Source organism: Phalacrocorax aristotelis, unplaced genomic scaffold (genome assembly GCF_949628215.1).
Source record: "Phalacrocorax aristotelis unplaced genomic scaffold, bGulAri2.1 scaffold_33, whole genome shotgun sequence".
In the NCBI taxonomy this organism is placed as follows: domain Eukaryota; kingdom Metazoa; phylum Chordata; class Aves; order Suliformes; family Phalacrocoracidae; genus Phalacrocorax; species Phalacrocorax aristotelis.
In genome coordinates, this window is record NW_027441368.1 from 1,173,500 (window position 1) to 1,180,182 (window position 6,683).

At 54.9% G+C, this 6,683-nt stretch overlaps 1 long non-coding RNA gene across 1 annotated transcript; it reads right to left on the reverse strand.

Moving 5' to 3' along the window:
• Positions 1 to 950: 950 nt before the first annotated feature.
• LOC142051458 (uncharacterized) lies at positions 951 to 4,197 on the reverse strand. Its single transcript, XR_012658493.1, has 3 exons — positions 4,035 to 4,197; positions 3,422 to 3,762; positions 951 to 1,527 (listed from the first exon to the last, which is right to left on the reverse strand). It is a non-coding gene; the product is annotated as an uncharacterized LOC142051458 (long non-coding RNA).
• Positions 4,198 to 6,683: the final 2,486 nt, after the last annotated feature.

The window sequence follows — 6,683 nt, forward strand, 5'->3', positions numbered from 1 at the left end:
GGCTCCTGAGGGACCCCCTTGTCCTGAGAGCCAGAGGTACTCACTTCCCTTTGCATGAGGCCTGTAGGAGATATACCCTGCAATTTAAAAAATCCGTATCAAATGTGGCAGACTCAAAAGAGGGCATTTTTAAAAAGGCAGGTTTGTTTTCTTTGTTAACTTTACGATCTACAGCCTAGCAAAGAGCTCCCTTTCAGTGTCAGTCGCTTGGCTTTCTCCCCTACTGACGAGGTCCCAGCCTCCCGGTGAGATCTCGCTGGAGATATTCTGAGTTTCCCTCGAGTACGTGGCTGCCCTGGCCCGAGGCCAGCGAAGAAGCTGACTTTGCCCGTGTCTGAATCAGCAACACGTCCAGCAGGCGACTTGCAGAGCCCAGGGAACCCTCGTAAAGAGGTTTGGGGGTGGGGCGCGCCACATCTGCGGCATCGGCCGTGGGAAAGGACCGGCGCAGTAAAACAGGTGGGTGAAACCGCGGTCCGCGCCAATACGTGCTGCTGCCTGGGGCATCGCTTTGCTGCGGGTCAAGTCAGATGCTCTCTGTAAGAGTCAGTCAGGGTAAAGGCAGCAGCAGATTTCTTTTCTGCTCATTTTAACAAAGGCTGGACGGAGCCCATAGAGGAAGGCACTACGCGTCTTGCTGGGTTGGTTTCCCTGCCTTCTCGTAAGCTGTCGCGGAAACTTGCACGAGCAAAGCCTGTGCAAGCTGATGACAGCCACACACGGTTGAAGAGGGAGCAGACGGTGAGAGCAGAGGTGTGCGCTCAGGCTGTGCGCTGGAAGCTAATGCTAATGCTGCAAAATAAAGAGTGGATTTTCTTTTTTGGGTTTAGGTGAGCGCTAAACATGACATGTGCGTATGTGCGTGTGTCTCTCGCAGGTTTTTGTCATACACCCCACCCTCCCACCCCAAAAAAACAACCCACACATGCCACGCGTTAAACAGTGGTTTTCCGTTGTACTTAGAAGTGCTTACATAGGTGTGTTGGTTTTTTTCTTTTTTATTTTTTAATGCAGAAACAGCAATACGATAGATTTAATACAGCTAGCAATTAGATGGGTGTAGCTTTAGAGCGTCGGCTGTTTACAAAGCAACCGCACACCTTCTTTAACTCACAGTTTAAACAAGTAAACTTGCAGTGCATCACACGTGCTTTGTACAGTCACGTTCCACACGGCAGGCCAGATGCTTCACCCTGCCTTGTCCTTGTTGCCCCGACTCCAACGGGACCGCCGAGGCCATCCTGGGGACAGCGCCGCTTTCTAGCAGCTGGGTTGCTTGCCTGGACGCCCCACAGACAAAGAGTCATTTCCCCACTGAACCTCTTCTCAAATAATTTCCTAGCCCTGCAGGCCCCACGTCCTTTGGTTCATATTTCCTTTTTTCCGGGCTTGATGCACAGGACCGACGATTTCCAGAAATAGAAACAGAGGCTGATTCAGTCCAGGCTCAACATTCTCTGACCTAAACCAAACTGTCTTCGAAGAGATAGCTGTACCGTAGGCACCACCTCGGGAACAGAAGTTGCCCTGTCATAAAAAAAAAAAAAAAAAAAGAAGGAAAACAAGGCATTTCAGGCTGAGGAGGCTGAGCGGTGTGCTGGGGGCGGTGGGGGTTGGAAAGAAACAGTTCAGACGATTAGAGCGAGCTTAGCGTTGCAAAGCGTGCCATTATTTTTAATTTGGCAGTCAGAAGACAATAGATTCTGACACTGATTTCCTGTGTGCTGCGGGAGTTCTCTCCTCAGCATTCCTGTGCACCATTTTACTTTTGTGTCCCGTCCGCTTCGCTTTTGCGCTGTAGCTCTCCGGTTCTAGCTACGCTTCCCACCACCCCCATTACTCTTTGACAAGCCCAGCTCTCACTGTGCTTCCCTTCCCTTCCCTTCCCTTCCCGTATGCGCGTGCAGGGAAAAGCCCGCGCGTCTGCCACTACAGGACACGCTCTGGGAGGCAGGAGAGATGACGACGCTCCCTGACAGAGGACACAGCTGAGGGGCGGTCCGCCGGGGCTGGGGAGATGGCAGCACCTTCCCTCAGCTGCCCCATCCGAGCACAGGTGCAGGTGAGCACTGAGGAGAGACAAGCAGGCAGGAGCCGCAGAGCGAGAGAGAAAATAAAATTCACGGGTGGGTGCTACTTGCGTCTCATTTTTAGCGCAAGGGATGAATTCTCAGCACATTCTTGGAGCTGCCCCTTTGGGACTCACGGAGAAGAGGGAGGTTGGCCACGCGGTGCAGCCCAGCTCTGCTTCCCCTAAATGGTTTTACTGTTCAGGTGTTGCCCTAATCTGGCCGGTATCCCTGCAAAGAGTTTGGGATTTCTGCTGCCTCTCCGGGCCAGCCGCAGACCCTGACTTCATCGCAGCGAATGACCCTGCGCTCGTCAGAGCGGTTGCCGAGTCACATCCCGCTGCCTTCCCTGCAGAACCGGTGACCCTTTTTCAGCCCTTGCCCCCTCTTCTCTCCGCTCGTTGCCCATCCCTTTATCAGTGCCGGCACCGATCCTGCCTCCAGCTCGCCCTGTCTCCACCTGCGAGCGCCCAACAGGAGCTAAATGTCTCCTCAAGGACGCACGGAAGAGACGCGCAGGTAACCCAGCACAGACCCCCTGCAAACATCTTCTTTCCATTTTCTTTCCTCTCCTGACACGAAGAGATGACTTAGGAAAAAGCGTACTGCTCACACTTCACCTGCACTGCTTCTACTTTCACTTTCGCTCTCCTTGGCAGTAATTAATAGCGGTGGCTGGGGGGGCTGGGGCATTCCCCCAAAGCGGCTGCAGTTACATCCGGGCGGTTGTGGCACTCCATTAGCTCTGTAGTTTTTAAATCTAAATCTTCTGGAATTGTTAGTTCTGCTCAGGAATCACCCGTACCTCCAAATTTTCTTAATAGCTACGCTTGACCCCAGCCACTGTTTAACAGCTCACCTTTATTTCTCTTCATTTAAGAACCTAAAGCTTCGTTTACTGCTTGGGTTGGAAGCAGGAGCTGTCGCTGCCTCTGAACTTTCTAACAGCCCTGTTACAATTTCAGTACTACCCGCTCCCAATTTAGCTTTCCGGGTCGATTTTCATTCTAGATTCGAAAATTTCCTTATTTTGTTTCTGATCAGGAGTCATTAATGCCTGCAGTTGATTTAGTAACGGCTGTATTTAGATTGAGCTATTAATGACTCGCAACTCTATTTATGGCATAAAAAAGGACTGCCTTTATTTTTTTTAACTACAGATTAGGAATAATGACTGCCTGGTTTGTTCAGTAATAGGTGTGATTAAATTTAGTCACGACTCCTCCCTAAATAATATGTATTTATTTGCACTCTAACAATTTAACCTTCCCTTTACCGGCCAGGGGCACCGACAAGTGCCCGTGCGTACCTCCGCTCCCCCTGCGCCGGCTCCCCAGGGAACAGCCTCTTACCCTGACCAGAGTCTGCAGCGGCCCGTTGTCATCCCAGCTCCTCGCCCTCGAGAAAGCGGCCGCCTGAAGCGGCGGCAGCTCCGCTGCTGCCCAGAGGGGACGGAAATGGCGCGGGGTAAAGCTCTCCGGGCCGCCTGCGTCCCGCGCGGAGGCGGTGACCTCAGCAGCCTGTACGCTGTTGGGGCCGAGCCAACAACCTGAGGAGGAGTCGCAGGGCGTAGCTGTTTCTGCAACAACCACGCTTTCCCGCCTGGCTGGACAAGAAAGCGGGGCCTGCGGGGGCCTGGAGAGGCAGCATCGCTGCAGGTTGTGCCACGGCTGTTGAGAGGCCAAGGCAACACCTGAAACAGTGAACGGCACAACTAGTGAAAACCCCCAAGGTTCCGGGTTCAGTAAAGACAGGAATTGCAGCAGCACAATAAAATGATCTCACGAGGGGAAAAAAAACAGCAAAGCAAAAACCAAACCCCAAACAGAACACCATACCACTAACCCGTCTCACCGCCCCCTCAGCGCCCAAAACAGCATCCTGGGAGAAAAAAAGCAAAGCAGGCCACAAGGGACCTTTCTAGTACAGATGCCGCCAAAGAGTGCCAAGCTCTGGAATCCTTACCTCAGGCAACGCCTCCGCTTCTCTAAACGCCAGAGCACGCCTGCCCGGGGGGCTGAGACAGCCCCAAAGCTGCGACCGCCCGAGGGAACACGGGAGCACCGACGCCAGAGAAGCCCAGGGCCAGAGCCGGGGCTCTTCCACCCCCGGGCCCCGCCCCCGCCCTTCCCACAGCGCCCCGCGAAAGGGGCGGGCCGAGCCCCCCGGGGGGTGAAGGCCCCGGGAGCCGTACGAGAGCCGCCTGGAGTTCCCGGCACGGGAGGGAGGGGGGAGAGAAAACACCCAAACCGAGCCCCCCGAGCGGAGCAAACACAGGCTCGGGCTGTTGCCGGGGGGCGGGGCCTGTCGCTAAGGGGAGAGAGCCGGCACCGCCCCCCGGGCCGTTGCCGGGGGGTGGGGCCTGTCGCTAAGGGGAGAGAGCCGGCACCGCCCCCCGGGCCGTTGCCGGGGGGTGGGGCCTGTCACTAAGGGGGTGTGTCCAAAGGGACGCTGGCAATGCCCCTGGAGCCATCACCAAGGGCAGGGCCTGTTGCTATGGAGGGTGGGGCCAGGCAGCACCAGCAACACCCCCAGGCTGTCACCAGGGGGTGGGACCTGTTGCTAACTGGGGATGCTGGGGAGCACAGGAGCACGGCCCCACCCCACCAGGCCCTCGCCAGGGGGCGGGGCCTGTCGCAAAGGTGGGTGGGGCCAGAGGGGTCAGATATCAGCCCGCGCGTATAGACCAGTGCGTCCCAGTAATGACCAACATGCCACACAGTATGGATCCCAGTACATCCCAGCTCCCTCCCAGCGACGCCCAGTACATCCCAGTTCCCTCCCAGTACATCCCAGTTCCCTACCAGTGCAGCCCAGTACATCCCAGATCCCTCCCAGTCCGTCCCAGTTCCTTCCCAGTCCGTCCCAGTACATCCCAGTTCCCTCACAGTACATCCCAGTTCCCTCCCAGTTCACACACAGTTCACTCCCAGTTCCATTCCAGTACATCCCAGTACATGCCAGTTGCCTCCCAGTTTCCTCTAAGTACATCCCAGTACTTCAAAGTTCCCTCCCAGTACATCCCAGTTCCCTCACAGTACATCCCAGTACTTCACAGTTCACTCCCACTACATCCCAGTACGTCCCAGTTCCCCCTTGGTACATAACACTTCCCTCCCAATACATCCCAGTTCCCTCCCATTACATCCCGATTCCCTCCCAGTACATCCCAGTTCCCTCACAGTACATCCCAGTTCCCTCCCAGTACATCCCAGTACATCCCAGTTCCCTCCCACTACATACCAGTTCCCTCCCAGTACATCCCAGTACATCCTGGTACATCCCAGTTCCCACCCAGTACATCCTACGACATACCAGTTCCCTCCCAGATCCATCCCAGTTCCATCCCAGTTCCATCCCAGTACATCCCAGTACTTCACAGTTCCCTCCCAGTACATCCCAGTTCCCTACCAGTACATCCCAGTTCCCTACCAGTTCCTTCCCAGTACATAACAGTTACCTCCCAGTACATCCCAGTACATCCCAGTAGATCCTGGTACATCCCAAATCCCTGCCAGTTCCACCCAGTACAACCGAGTACAAGCCTGTACATCCTAGTTCCTCCACAGTACATCCCAGGGCATCCCCGCACATTGTAGTGCCTCCCAGTACATCCCAGTTCCCTCCCAGTACTGGGAGGGACCTGGGATGTACTGGGAGGGACCTGGGATGTACTGGGAGGGAACTGGGATGTGCTGGGATGTAATGGGACGGAACTGGGATGTAATGGGACCGAACTGGGATGTATTGGGAGGCACTGGGAAAGAAGTGGTAGTGAACCGGGAGGGAATTGGGATGTACGAGGATGAACTGGTAGGAAACTGGGATGTACTGGCATGGAACGGGGATGTATTGGGATGTACAGGAACGGAACTGGAATGTACTGCGATGTACTGGGATGTACTGGGAGCAAACTGGGATTTACTGGGATGTACTGGGAGGAAACTGGGATATACTGGGAGGCACTGGGAGGGAAGTGGGTGTCAACTGGGACATTCCAGTTTCCTCCCAGTACATCCCAGTTCCCTACCAGTGCAGCCCAGTACATCCCAGTTCCCTCCCAGTACATCCCAGATCCCTCCCAGTCTGTCCCAGTACATCCCAGTACATCCCAGTTCCCTCACAGTACATCCCAGTTCACACACAGTTCACACACAGTTCACTCCCAGTTCCATTCCAGTACAGCCCAGTACATGCCACTTTCCTCCAAGTAAATCCCAGTTCCCTCCCACTACATCCAAGTTCCCTCCCACTTCCCTCTAAGTACATCCCAGTACTTCACAGTTCACTCCCAGTACATCCCAGTTCCCCCTCGGTACATAACAATTCCCTCCCAGTACACCCCAGTACATCCCAGTTCCCTCCCAGTATGTCACACTACATCCCAGTTCCCTCCCAGTCCATCCCAGTTCCCTCCCAGTAAATCCCAATTCCCAACACTTTCCACCCAGTCCATCCCAGTTCCCTCCCAGTACATCCCAGTACATCCCAGTTCCCTCCCAGTATGTCCCACTACATCCCACTTCCCTCCCATTCCATCCCAGTTCCCTCCCAGTATATCCCAGTTCCCTCTAAGTAGATCCCAGTACTTCACAGTTCCCTCCCAGTTCACTC